Source organism: Falco punctatus (genome assembly GCF_963210335.1).
Source record: "Falco punctatus genome assembly, chromosome: 3".
Classification (NCBI taxonomy): domain Eukaryota; kingdom Metazoa; phylum Chordata; class Aves; order Falconiformes; family Falconidae; genus Falco; species Falco punctatus.
The window spans coordinates 46,139,908-46,154,260 of record NC_137582.1 but is presented as its reverse complement, the minus strand read 5'-3'; the positions used below and the strand labels follow the sequence as shown (position 1 = coordinate 46,154,260).

Below are 14,353 nucleotides of genomic sequence, written 5' to 3'. Positions count from 1 at the left end.
TCTCATATCATCTCAGAGTTGTTAGAAAAAAACGCTGCCTTTTTGTGTGTGATGTTCTTCAGCTTTAGCAATTTTCCATTTCACTTCTTTCTCGTTACACTTTTTCCATTTAATATTTGGGGAGAAAAACCATTCTATTTAAAGGTGAGCCAAATATACAGTCACAATGTTTTGGCCCAAGTTAGTATTTTCAAATATAAAGTTTACTTACAGTTTCCTGTGCTTTCCATTTGACTGTTACTGAAGAAAGAGGAGGGGAAAAAAACGTCTTCACTTTTACCATCAGCAGCAGGTGCACTTTTACAACTGCCACTGTTACTTGTCCCTCATCTAGTTTGCACAGCTTGGAAGCTCTGCAGGCTTGCTTACGCAGCCCAGGTCTCATGACAGCACAACTTGTTTGTGGGAGGACATTGGTCTGGATCTAATATGGCTTCGTGAGTATATTTTAGGGGGAGACGCAATCCGAATGTGTTCTAAGAAAGGAAGTGAATTAAGTGCTACAAAACATCGTTAGGACAGCATGTTGTTGGGTGGGCAGGTGTGCTTACCCAAGCTAGTTAGGAGGTAGAATGCGAGTGATTTTAAGTAGAGTCAAGGGGTTTTGAAATCAGAGAATCCTTCATCAACAGAGCTCCTTTTACTACAAGGCTATATTTTCAAAGTGAATGAAGACTGAAGGAAACAGTAAGGATTTTTAATTTTACTACTGATTTGTGTATATTAGTATAGAAAACATCTATTTGCACTTAATCCATGTTCTGGATCCAGACGTTGTTCTGTCCTAGCTAGTACTTCCTTACAGTTTATATAAAAAGGTTATGTAAATGTGGGCAAAAATGATGATGCTACTCTTATGATGTAGAGAGCTGGCAAACACTAAGATACCACAGCATTTAGGCACCATGGTGATAGATGCCTTAGAGATAAATACAAGAGAGACAAACAGAATGAGTCAACACATTGCCTAATTTGCGTAACATTTTTACATAAAATAACTTAGGGTGTTTGAGAAAGAAAATATACATTTGGTGTTCAGGTCACTATGGTTGTGTAGTAGTGAAAAAAACCCAAATCTGAACAAATGGTCTAAACTACATCATGACTTTACTAAGCAGACAGAGTCTTCTAAGAAACAAAGTGAATATGAAAAAGTGCTTTAATTATGTAGCGGTTAGATGAGATACCAGCTAGTGTAATGATAGCCTTTCTTGTCCTCTTAGCTTATAAAGCAGATTTTAACCATTGAGTTCAAGAAGCTCTGAAAAGGATTGTGCAGCAAGTGCTGTGAATTCCTGTACTTACTCCAATGCGTAAGCTTTGCTTTTGTTTTACTGCTCTGGACTTGTGGTAGAAAGAGAGGTTTGGTCAGCCTCTGAAAGCATTTTCTGCTTTTCCTTTCAGCTGGGATAAACGTTTACCCTGTTTTACTATGCTTCTTGAGTCAGAAGCATATTTTAATAGATTCGTCAACCCAAGGGTGATGAATGCTTTCCCCTGCATGCTTTTCTAGACTAACATCTGGTTTCAGCAGACCACTTAAACACATGCCTAAATGCATCCTTAGACATTTTGTTGGGCATATACCTAAAGGAGTATGGTAGGCACATCAAAGAGCGGGATATTCCTAAAGTGCTTTTCTGAATAGGGGCCTAAAGAGGAATGAAGAAAGAATTATGTGCCTTGTTTTAATCAGTGAATTAATTAGACAAATATATATTTCATTTACTGATGTTACCTTTCGTAGTTATATAACTTTAAAGATTACAGGAATATACCTCACCCAAATTATGTTCAATAACTTTGTTTTAATAAGTACAAATTCCCTCGGTATAATTTAGATGCAAAGGTATTGATAAAAAATAAGTGCTTGCTTCCATTCAGACATATTTTGCTGTAAATGAGCTTGCAATACTGAAAAAAGGGTTTAGGGGGGATGAAGAAAAAGAAAATTGACAACTTCATGCTAACTTTTTGGAAGGTGTATCAAGGTCTAAGAATTTTATGCCTTTTCTACAGTGTAATTATTTTTGAATTGGTACTTCTAAGGAGGCAAGAACTTATTTTTTCTGTTAGGCATGAATGAATAAGCAAATTTAAGAATGAAGTACGCAAAACAGAATAAACATGCCATTTTGCAGTTGATGCAACATATGGCTCTGATAATGCAGCTCAAGGAAGTTGTATCGTTTTCTATGGATGAATGACTTGAAAAGTGGAGTTTTGCATCACAGTATGGCAAGACTTTTTACTTTATCTAATTTGTAGATCATCTACTGGGGGCAAGGGTAAGAAATTGAGGGATAACCTAACATTATTACCCCTGTTATGAGTGGTACAAGCTTCTGTAGGAGGCATGGGGAAAACTCTGAGTAGAAATGATAGCAAAATTAGGCATCAGAACTGCACAATAGTTACTCAGATTTGGGCTTAATGGAATAGGCACCTGGAATTTATGGTTTTTTCTCTGCTTAACTTTTACTGAAAACTCTCTCAAAAATTGTATATTTTGCCAATATTTTTCCTTGCAGATAACTTTACATAAAAGGAAACAACCCCCAAAATGGACATTTATACAGGTATTTGGAATGCAGTAAGTGTGTTTTCATTATGACTGAGCAATTTCAGCTGTGAGCGACTATATAGCAAAAAGTAGAAAAAGATAAATACATCTTTGGACATAAATTAAGTTGCAGTAGCCAAAGAATTGGGATCTGCCTTTTATAATTTGGACATGAAAAAGCTGAAATAAAAATAAAAATTCAAAGTAGATTCTCCACTGCTTTGAAATGCCTTCATAAAAGCAAAATTTAAATGGACGATAGGAACTGACACAGCTTACAAATATTTTTCTCTTAATTTTCAACATATACTCATCAATGTGTACTCTATGTAAAGATTTTGTCTACACTTTGAAAAGCCTTTATAAATGAAATTCAACACAAACAATGGTGTCTCTAAGTAGAAATGATCTTATTCAGGACAGTCATTTGCATAGCTTATATCAATGTATGTGTGTACATCTATGTCTGTGGAGACGATTTAGGGAAGAAGTAGGGAAAAGACAATCCTGACAATATTATTTGTAAAGTATCTCTACCCATTCATTCCCTGGATGATGTTGCACCATCTAAACCACTAATTGGATTGCATGATTGCATGACTCTCCAGAGTATTGCATCTCAGCAATAAAATCCCCACAGAGTCATTTATCATGTCAAAGGGTAAGTGATATTTTTTGGGGGTATTCATCTGGATAGATGAAAAACAAACACTGCAGTTTGGGAATTTATAGATATATAGACATGACCTGTGAATGAGTGATGTGCAAGATTAGGCACGAAATGCGTTTCAAATGGCAACATAAAAGGCATTTCAGTATATAAATTTTAGATGTCTCTTTTTAAGTTTGAGATGCTTATAGTTCTAGCCAGCCCTCAAACACCTTTGGATGCTTCCATAATCTAGTGTTACAATGGAAGTCAAAAAACTGTAGAGTGAATCCATGAAGAAATAAGGAAGTGGGTTTTGCAGTTTTGGAAGGTGTTCTTATACCAGCCCACAGCAAGTTGTGTTGCAGGCAGGCCAGTCTGTCTTTGCTAATGCTATAACGTACTCGTGCTCAGCAGTATTCTTGACTGAAGTCCAATAAAGATATCTTTTGGGGATCATAATTTTTCTAAATGGTGTAACTTTTCCAGCGAAGACTTTGGTCTTGAGTCTGCAAAAATCAACACTTTTGATTGACTTTAAAAATACAGATAGTGGAGTCCAACGGGAAAGGCCTTTGATTTCCAAAAGTATGTCAGGCTGGACTCTGCAAACAGGCTTTATGCTTAGTACTGTAAGGACCTACCTTGCTAATTTCAAAATAACCCAAATCAGCTACAGGGTAAGGCCAGGAGCACTTGCATCCTGAATTATCAATGTCTGCAGGAGAGAGACGTGTCTTTTTTGGATGTTGCCAGGAGAAGTGCAATATTAACCATGCATTAACCATGCAGAGCAGCATGGTCTCTTAGGTCATATCTGAGCACTACTGGAATTCACAAAGTACTCTTCAACAAACCTATACCACCTAGCCTGGTAGCCTGGTCTATCAGGTGTGTATTTTGTGTGTATGTGTGTGTATTTTGCCCTCTGGCACTCCCACTTCAAAAAGTTTCCCAACTAATGGTTTCCTGAGTATCCAAGGATAAGGGACTGCTAAGGGCTTAGTAATTAGGGATTCCTCCTACAGAAAGGGAGGGTTAGATGTCTTTTGGACTCAATCAGGTACTAAATTTTTTTTTTAAATAATTGTTTTTTTAATCAAGTGATGAATTCTGGGTCTTTTCTGCTGCAGGTTGTTATCTGCCTTACTACTATCTTGCTTTCTCAGTCTGTCCTAAATGGAATTTATAGCAGGGCAGGAGATGGAAAACAGTTCTGCATCTGGCTATCTTTGGGAGGAAAATGCGTGAGGAAAGGCTTATTCCCCTTTGGTTCATGAAAAAATAAGTGCTTAGAAGACTGTATGTTTTGACTTCTGGGTGGAAGAAGGTATCTCCCCCTATGCATGTTAATAAGGCATTATTGTACAGGTAAAGGACTTTGAATAGTCCTTTCCCTTCGATATTTCCAGTTTCTCCTAAGTGCACTGACTTATGTGCCATTCCTAGCTCTCCCCAGGACTTGTTAAGAAATTTTGCTAAGTTGGGTGCCAGAAGTTCTATTGAGTGGTGGACTCACCCCCCAGGAGAAGAATTTTTGTTATATTAATTAAAAAAGTGATTAAACAGTACATTACTGGAGTGGGGAAGGACTAAAATTGCTCCTTATACTCATTTTTCGGTATGTGGGTGGACATTGGTAACTCAAAATCATTTACAAGTACTGTTACCGAGAACTCAGCAATAGGGAATCCTGAGGGCAGAGGCACTTTTTAAACCCTTCTTCAGAATTTAAAAGCTTTCCTTATATTCATTTGGGATTCTCATTTTTTTCTGGAATTGCCTCTAATCTTTCTTTAAAAAAACCCAAATCACAAGAGGAAGGTTGAGAGTTGGAGAAAAAACATTGGACAGAGTTATGGGGAAAAGGCATTCCACTTTTTAAAAATACACCCAGAAGTACCTGGTTTTAGTCTATACTAGGGGTCCTCACACTTTTTAACCAGGGGGCCGGCGCGCGGATGCAGTGGCAGGCAGTCATCTGCGGCTGCTTGGTTTCCTCCCCAACCCCCGGCGGGGGGTCTGTAAATACCGGGGGCCATATTGAGGACCCTGGGGGGCCGTACCTGGCCTGCGGGCTGTAGTTTGAGAACCCCTGGTCTATACGGTCTGATGCATCTCAACTAATTTTATGTACCTAGGTAAGAAGTCAGTTACTCTACATTCCTCCAGTTGGATAGGGGCAGTGATGGGTCACTCCAAATTGCCCACACCACCTCTGCTTTTCTTGGTCACTCCCCACAGATGGTAAGGGTACCCAGAAAAAAAGTAGTTTGTTGCTTAGGAACCAGATATTCTAATGAGACTAAAACTATAGTCTTAAAAATCGTATTTCCTAAGAGATTTTAGTGCTGAAGGATGAAGAAAAAAGTACATATTGAGATTTCCAAAAGACATTTAACTTCCACTGATTTTAATGGGACTGTTAGAATACTTTGAAACATAATGAGGTTCCTGAGTACCTTTGGAAACTAGGTCTGCAAACTTGAGTTCCACTAAAATGAAGCAGAATTTAATATATTAAAAGCTAAGTCATACAAGAAAATAAAAACTTGATGCTTTAGTTTGGTAGAGTTCCAAATTTTAACCTTTGCTCACTCACTTCTTAGAGCAGTTGTATCTTTAGTTTGATTAAGATGTTCTGGATGCACCGTAGGATTTTATGAAGAAAAAAATAACTTATGAAAATAAACAAATTCATCAATGACAGAAGTGCAGGTGAACATCACCTACAAGAACAGAGATTCAACATGAGCTAAGAAATTCCTCAACTGATTGCTCAAAATGGGAAAGGTTACAAATGTAACTTAATTTTTGCCCAGCTACTTATATCCTTGATCTATAATCTTTCTTCAGGTACAAGAGATTAGGACTGATTTATTTTTTTTTTTTTATAATAAAGTATGCCTGCTTTCATGTTGCTGCTATTTCTAAATGGGATGTCTCAATCCTTGTAATGTGGACTTCCACAATTCCGTTTTACTGTGCAAGCAAAGTGATCCTTCCTTTGCTCAGAACTCCACTGACATCAAGAGGATGTAGTGCCAAGATGTAAAAGCTTCCATGTAGAGTAATTTGCAGGATTCAGCCTGAACTTGCATGTGTTTGTCTTTCCTGTGGTTGAAATATGCTGTTTATCCTGAAATAACAACATCAGTAATCATTTAGTATGGTATTTAAGAAAGTGAACTGCAATATGTTCCTGATACACAGGTAATTGTATGCTATTATAGTTATTAATTAACATATTAGAACATGTACATGGAAAACTATTGTGAGCTAAAATGGAGAGCATGTTCTGATATAGTGTATTTTAGCTAGATATGTTACTAACACTTGTATTATTACACACATAAGCAAATAGTATTTGTAGGAATCCTGTATTTATTACTTATTGATGTTAGATAATTTCAGCAGGAAAAACTAGCATCTTTTTATCTAAAAACAGTTGGGTAGAGTTAGAAGTCACTGGAGTGAAAACTGATACTTTTTAAATGATCATGAATACATTTACTGTTACTCCATTTTTTCCCCCTTTGTCATTTTTTAACAGTAATATGGCATGATTTCCAGTATCTGTTTCAGCAGGGTATTTCAACAATAACACAAATCTGTTACTGTACAGTTATATTAGTTATTATATAATAGTTACAGTGTTACTATTGAAAAAAATCTTATACATTATAAAGTGCTATCCATGAATGGAACAGTGGCATGAGAACTTTGCATTACATATAAATATGCCAATAAATCCTGGTTTGTCTGTAGAAGTGACATACCTGTCAGTAAAATACACCAGAAATAAAGCCTGAGTGCCCCCTGAAGATTAAGTTAAAATTTCTTTAAGAAAGTGCTGGATAAAGCTTTATTTTATTTATTACAATATGGAAAAATGAAATAAATGCTAACTTCTGCAATGAATGAAATAATTGAACTCCAAATATGATAAGGTTAAATTTTGCATACCTGATAAATGTCTTATTTCTATATTCAGGCATGATCATTAAATTTTTAAATAACTTAGTACTGAATTCATTAATTCCAGATTAAGTAGCGTTACTGACATGTTACTTGGCTAAAGCAGCCATCCCACTACACCTTAAAAATATTTTTGCTACATTTAATAAAACAGTATCTTCATGAATTGCTTCCCATTACTGTGATGAAACGATAAATTTAAGTAAATTGTCTTTGCTAAAGAGTATCATTTTTTGGTGTAGGGGTTTTTTTTGTTTGTTTGTTTGGGGTTGTTTTTTTTTTAGAATAAAAGAAAAAATCTCTATTGAATGTGCAATGGAAGCAAGTGTTTTTCCAGTTCAGCAGTTTCTGCTGAATTGTAAACAATTGGGTTGTTTCAAGAGGAGAGTAGCATGGTCCATAACTCCGACAGCTAGTAGTAGTTTAGTTTACTGCTTCTACCACCTGCCTTCTGGCTTAATATTGGAAGCAAGAAGCATGCAATTAAGTATGAGGAAATGAAAATAAATGACACTGTTCATTGCACATTACAAAGTGCCTGGCAGAAAGAATGCAGCTTGCCTGGACCTGATGACCCCTGGGGAAAACATGTCTTGTGCCTGGGAAAGCGCCAGTGAATCAGACGCTGACCGTGGTTTTATCTGTTATCAAATGTTTTGGTTTCCTTCTTAATAATTTCAAACTTTTTTTTTTTTTTTTTTTTAATTATAGTCAGCTTCTGAAAAGCAGTGAGATATTGAAGTGAAACGTGTACCATGTGTATAGAGGCTACAGGACACCATACACGCAGGGATATTTTCTTAATTTCTTGAGAAAAGTTACTTGGATTACATCCCTAATTGGACCAATTTGAATTGATTATTAAATTCTAAGCCTTATTCTAGAGGTGACCAGGTTTTTAAAACATTCATTCCATCTAAGCAGCAATATTGCATTGGGTATGGTATGATTTGGTATATAACTCAAACCTTCCCTACAGTCCAGAGTCTAAATACTTAAAACCTGTTTCATTTTAAAATGCCTGCTCTGTGAATGCTATACCTTTTTTTCTATATACGGTTCATACAGTTGTTTGAACATAACAGTAATGCTTGGTTTTTAGTCATTCATCCTAAGTTGTCTAATCACCTTTACAAAGATGAGTAAGTGATATCCTGATATTACAGAATAGGAAGAAACTGCACCAAATCTGGTGGCTCGCTCAGAACACATAGCACACAGAAAGTGAGATGCCCAACTGAGCAAGAGAATAAAGAATTTAACATAAATCATGTTATTGTGCTACAGAAATCAAAATAATCTTTTTTAGATCTCAGATGACTCTAATGCGTGAATTCAGCCACTACTGTCTGATTTAGATGGACATGTATAAATTGTGGGGAAAGTTTCATAATGAAAGCAGAAGCAAGTAGTCACTTTCTTGTAGCAGATAGTGAAGAAAAAACTAGTACTTATATAAGGTTTGCCAAATTTTTTAAACCTTTCAATGAAGCTAAATAGCCAGCGAATGTTAAGAAACATACAATTTCAGGTAGAAATGCTGCCAAGACTTTGTAGGTTTTAATTAGTTCATCTTGAACAAAGCAGCAGCTTGGTAACTTGATGGGTACTGTTTTGAGTGTTATTCTTTTCAATCCATAACCCAAAGTAAAACTCAAGGGTGCAAAATTAGGAGGAATTGAAACCTTATAAGGATTCATAGACCCTCCGAACCAAAACCACCATCTTTCACATTTCTGGCTATATGCAAATACACAAACTCTTTTTCTCTCTGTAGTATTACATGCACACTCTGTGGAAGGGTTTTTGTTTTTTCAGCCACATTTGGGGTAAGTTTCCCATGTTCTGTGAAAGGTAGTCTTCTCTATTGCACTCATTAATAGTACTTTTTAGACCCCAACAAAAATAAGGGTATTTGGATGTCAGTCATTCAGCCTCTGCTAGTTAAAAAGCATGTCTTTTCAGAGATGCTTTCTATCCATAGTCCTGCACAACATGAAATATGGTTGACAGCTATATTACTACACTGCAGATTGCAAAGCAATTCACATTCACACTTCTAAGTGCCTCTCCTTTCAAGACTTATGGATGTATGCCAAATTACTTGCATTGTGGTATATGGCCTTCTATATGTATTTTATAGAATAGGCCTTTGGTTTCCATTAAAATCAATGAAGTAGAGCCCAAAAGAGCTTTTCTGAAGTGTGTACTAGATGTCAGGCAAGGTTAATAATAAAATACTTCATGTATAATATGCATCTTCAACATATTTCAGTGTTTATCTTTAAGATGGTATTTACTGTATTCAGGAGGGAAAGTACTGCTAAATTTAAATGTTGGGTAGGGTTAAGTGCAGCTTTCATTTTTTGCCCTCATTAGTGCCTTTGTGAAAATGGAATATATGATTTCATACGCTATTTAGGCTGTGTTTCCAAATGTAGTGGACCAGCAGCCATTTAAGGAGCCCAAGGTCCTGTGTTAACAAAACCATCATTGTTACTGCAAATGAAATGTGAAAGACACAAGATACCCTCCAATGCCACTTCATCTAGACAAATTAGTGACTACGCCATGTTATAATGCCTAATTCTTAGTCACTAAGTTCACATATTTCATTACAGCATTTTTTTGTCAGACAAGTTAAAGCAGATGATCAGCAGGGATGGTAAAATAATATACTTTATTATTATTAATTATTAAAATATCAGTATGATTACTATTAGTTATATTACTATCATAAATGAGGCAAACTGATAGATTTTAAAAATAAAGACCTATGACAAACATTTTAGTGACAAACTTGGGAAAGGAGGGAAGAGACAGACGCTTTAAAGACATCTGAGTAAAATATGGACTCCAGTGAGTTTAGTGAGGCTAATGAAAGGTTGACTTGAAAGAAAAGGCTTAAGAATGAGTGTGATGGTGGAGGGTATTGCACCTTTCTATTTATTTATTTAAATTTCAATGTCATTAGTAAAGTTTCCCTTAGGTCTACAATATCTAGAAGAAAGCAGCAATACAGTTTTAAAACTGCCTTGAAACTTAGAGGAAAAAAAAAAAAAACCATGGAAATCTCTGTCACTGGCTGTTGTCAGTAAATGCAAAATCCATGAAGTTTTGTTCTTGTTAAAAGGATGTGTTTTACTGGCGTGGGCTAGTGACTTGTGTTTCCATATAACATTATATTTTTGTAGCCGGGTCACTGTAGGTTGTATTGTCCAGAAGGTGAATGAATTTCATGCAATGCTTTTCATTTTAATTGTAGCATATGTGAAAGTCCTGCTCTGTGTCTCAAAGATGTTCGCTAATATCACCGTCTGTGGTTAGCAAACATCAGTATGTCCATTTATCAAAATAACTTGAAAGAAGTGATAGGGAAGAGGCACCTAAATGTACTGGAGTAGTTGCAATAGATAATTCTCTGTAAGTAAATTTGGAAATGAAGCAAACTGATGCCCTTTAAAAGAATGGTAGCCTAATTAGTCAGACAGAAAGTATGCTGGTTAATTTTGAAATACAGAAAAGAAATTTCTGGAGATTAAATATAGTTTGTAAGAATTACTATATTGGGACACACTTCCTTTTATCTCTGCTAATAACTCATGAAGGGTACACGTAGATTATAGCAAACAGTGTGAGCACAGTATGGTCTTTCATTTGATATGCTCTCCTATGCTTGGCAGTAGCTTCTGGTAGCTCTAACCTCCATGAGTTCATCTAATCTCTTTTAACATCTTAAAGATCAAGTGTGTCACAGCAAGAAAGTTCTTCCACTGAAGTGGTGGAACAGAATAACAGAAACTCACAAGTGAGAACTTTTCATGCTTTCTTCACCAAACTGTAAAGAATCAGCCATGATTACATAGGTCTTTTCTGCAGGGCTTCGGCAGCTCTAAACATTGCCAACTAAGGTGACAAAAATCTATTAAAGTACCCAAAGTAAGGCTGTAAGCAGCATAAAAAAAACCAAAAGGCAGAAAATCCAAATTTATTAATAAAATTGCAATTATCCTTTATGTTAAAATGACTCATAAATTTAGAAAACAGTTTAAAGGGGTCACTAGTTGTTTGCCTAGGCTTTCAGTTGCAGGCCAACCAGATGCTGGAGATGAGGAAAATGTGGGAAAATAAGATGCTTGAAGAGGTTTAGAACTTACATTAATGTAAGATGCATGGTTGAGTCTATAGGAAATTACTTGGTAATAGGAGCATGCAGTGAACAGAAAAAATAAATTTCAACTCAGTACTACTAATAGTTGAATTCTGCCCAGATTGCTGGAGAACCCCTCTCCAGCAAATAGAATTATAGCACAACAGTGACTTCCACCTGCTGTGACCCTGAGATAATGTCTGGTGCCAGGAGTATGGAAATAATGTGGGTGCCAGGGTATTATTTGCCAGCCATTATTAGCTCATTGGTGGCTCACTGTAAATGTTCTCCAGGTGAGCTGCTCTGGAGACTGCTAGCCAGATCTTCAGCTGTTAACAAAAAGAGAAGATATGAGTGTGAGGAAAACATCAAATTCTCGCTTAAAGTCCCTGCTGTCTCATGCAAGGACCTCCTGCCAGAATTTGTTGGACTAGTTCTTTACTTTCTCTACTTTTGTCCTCTGCTATTAGCCCCCAAAAGTACAGCAAGTCCAGAACTGTAGTATGTTAAAATCTGATTTGTCTTAAAGTAAAAAATGTGTTTATGTACTTATCCAACAGAAACATTGGAGACAGCTCTCTACATTCTTGGTTTGGCTTGAAAGTGGAGACCAAAGGCATGGTTGCTGGTCAGATGCTGCAATATAATAGCAAGGCCAGCATTCAGATGTCGCTGGTAAAAGATGAGGATGCTGAGACCTCTGCACAGTGTACACCTAAGTATGGCCTAGTATGATGTGAAGTATACCTCGTAACCTATCTTGCCTTTTTGGTCCCAGAATTGTGAGGAAAATGAAGTATCTGCTATTGGGAAATGTGTGTACAACAGTCTTGAAAAAATTCTGGGAGGTGGTGATTTTTTGCAGTGGAAAGGAAGTCTCTTCAGAATACATAAAATGTGATGTATTAGCATAATATTGTTATCAAAGATCAAGTGTTATAATATTTTGTATTTTTTCATTGGTGTTCCATAAACATACAATAGCAGGTTAATATATCAAATGCATACATAAAGTCTTCCCACTGTACATAACTGTTCCATATATTACTGTTACATCTTATGAGATTAAGTAAACACAGAATGTAATGTACTCTACATAAATATAGCACTACTGAATCATAATAAAAATTTTAAAATATCTATTTACCATGAGAACTGTGTCAGAATCCTTCAGTGAAAATGTTGGTTAGCTGAAATGGGTTTTTCTTTTCCCAGAAATGTACAGACTTCAACAAAATTTCAGTTTCAAGAAGGATTTTCTGGTTAAAACTGAATAGAACAGCACACCCAACTAGCCCATGGATGTGTGTGCACAAAGGTCAGTCTGTCCTGTCTGCTTTACATGAGAGGCTTGAACCTGGATTTTCCACTTTCACCACCTCTTGCTGGTAGTTTCAGTTTCCCCCACTGCATGTGCTCCTGTCTGTTTACACCTGTGAGTAAGTGACCATTTTTAAGATGGAGCTTAAGACCAGCTATAGCACAGTGACCTAAGAACTCAAGGGGAGTAAAAGATGTTCATGTTCTTGGAAAAAATTTGCATATTTCCAAAATCATCATTAGAAAACAGACTTCTGACAAATATGAAAGTAACAAAAATGACAACATTTCAAAGATATTAATGTCTTCTTGAAATAGTAATATTTCAAGAGGTAAACACTGCAGCAGTAAGCAACCTCTTTATTTACTGTAAGTGAAGTAACAGTGTATACCAGAATTCACATGGCAAAGAGAGAAATGTCCCTATTTGTAATCTGGGGAGACAGTGACAACTTCTTGTTACAGCCAAGAAAGGTATGAATCCAATGCTTCTTACAAACTTCTGGAAAAGCACACCCCTAAGCAAGCTGCAGGTGGGGACTAGGCTGCAGCAGATCTGCCCATGCAGGCGCCAGTTGAGTGTCAGGGCCAACTGCTAATCCACCAAAGGGACAACAAAGAGCTCAGTCCTGCATTTGCTGAAACCAACATGAAGCAAATGAAAAATTAAGCGAAACCCTCACTACATTAACTTCTGTGGCCTTATATCTGTTTCCCATAATACCTTCTTACCCTGCATCTCATTTTGCTATCAGGTGGTCTCCTAAAACATAAATTCTTTGCTTGTCCCCTTGATATAAGATTTTATTTTACTTAGAATGTTTTACTCTGTTTGCAAAGGCAGGATAAAAAAGCATTTTATTTGTGCTATGAAATGAGAGCGTGGAGCAAGCTCCTGCAGGCAGGCTGCTTTGTTGAGTCAAATTTATACTCTCATTTTGAGTGTGGAGCTTATACCATTCTTCACTTCACAGGAAAAGATAAGCTTTACGCTAATACAGAGTAATCTCTGTACAATCCCTACTCACTTTCTCTGCTTTCAGCCACACCCTAGCGGGAAATTTCTCTGAGCAATTAACATGGGAATTGGCTTTTAACTGTGTTTTCAAATATATTTATCAGTTAAATTTCTTGTACCGTTATGACAAAGAGATTTTACTACTGCTAATAGCAGATCTTTGATAACAGATAAAACCGAGACACTGAAAACTCCCACGTGTGACCATTTAATTTCCTAATACGTTTTGACCATTAAATAAGTTACATTATTGTTATTTTTAACACAAATTTTAAATTGGAAAAGGTATGAGTGAAAAAAAAAAGTTATGGCACTGTGTTCAAAAATCTGTAAGATGAATATTTTCAACAAATATTAACTATTAAGAAGAAGCTGGTTATAGGTAATCTCGCACAATTTTTGTTTTCCGTGGTCACTGTAATGGAGTGGTTCTATACAATAGATAATGCTGGCTATGTCAGTATGGGTGTCTTGTAAAAGCTAAATAAATAAAAAGTGACTTAGCTTCTATTTACCTTGCAGCAGGTGAACAAATAAGGTGACAGTGAAATAAATTATTTTTTCCTGCTAGCAAAGCACATCGTCAATCCTTCTTACTAAAGTAATGAAGCAGAGAAACAATATTTTGTTTGCTTTTCACTGTGGTAGAGGAAGTTCACATCAAAAATGAAGATA

The 14,353-nt window shown here is 36.2% G+C and overlaps 1 long non-coding RNA gene across 3 annotated transcripts in view; it reads left to right on the top strand.

Annotated features, from left to right (window-relative positions):
• Positions 1 to 334: 334 nt before the first annotated feature.
• The window catches only part of LOC308061003, a 39,825-nt gene continuing 25,806 nt past the window's right edge, over positions 335 to 14,353 (top strand). For 2 of the 3 annotated variants that reach the window (XR_013927010.1, XR_013927011.1), the window contains exon 1: positions 335 to 12,658. This is a non-coding gene — a long non-coding RNA (uncharacterized lncRNA). The remainder of the gene's footprint in view (positions 12,659 to 14,353) is intronic. The other variant, XR_013927009.1, reaches the window with a different exon arrangement.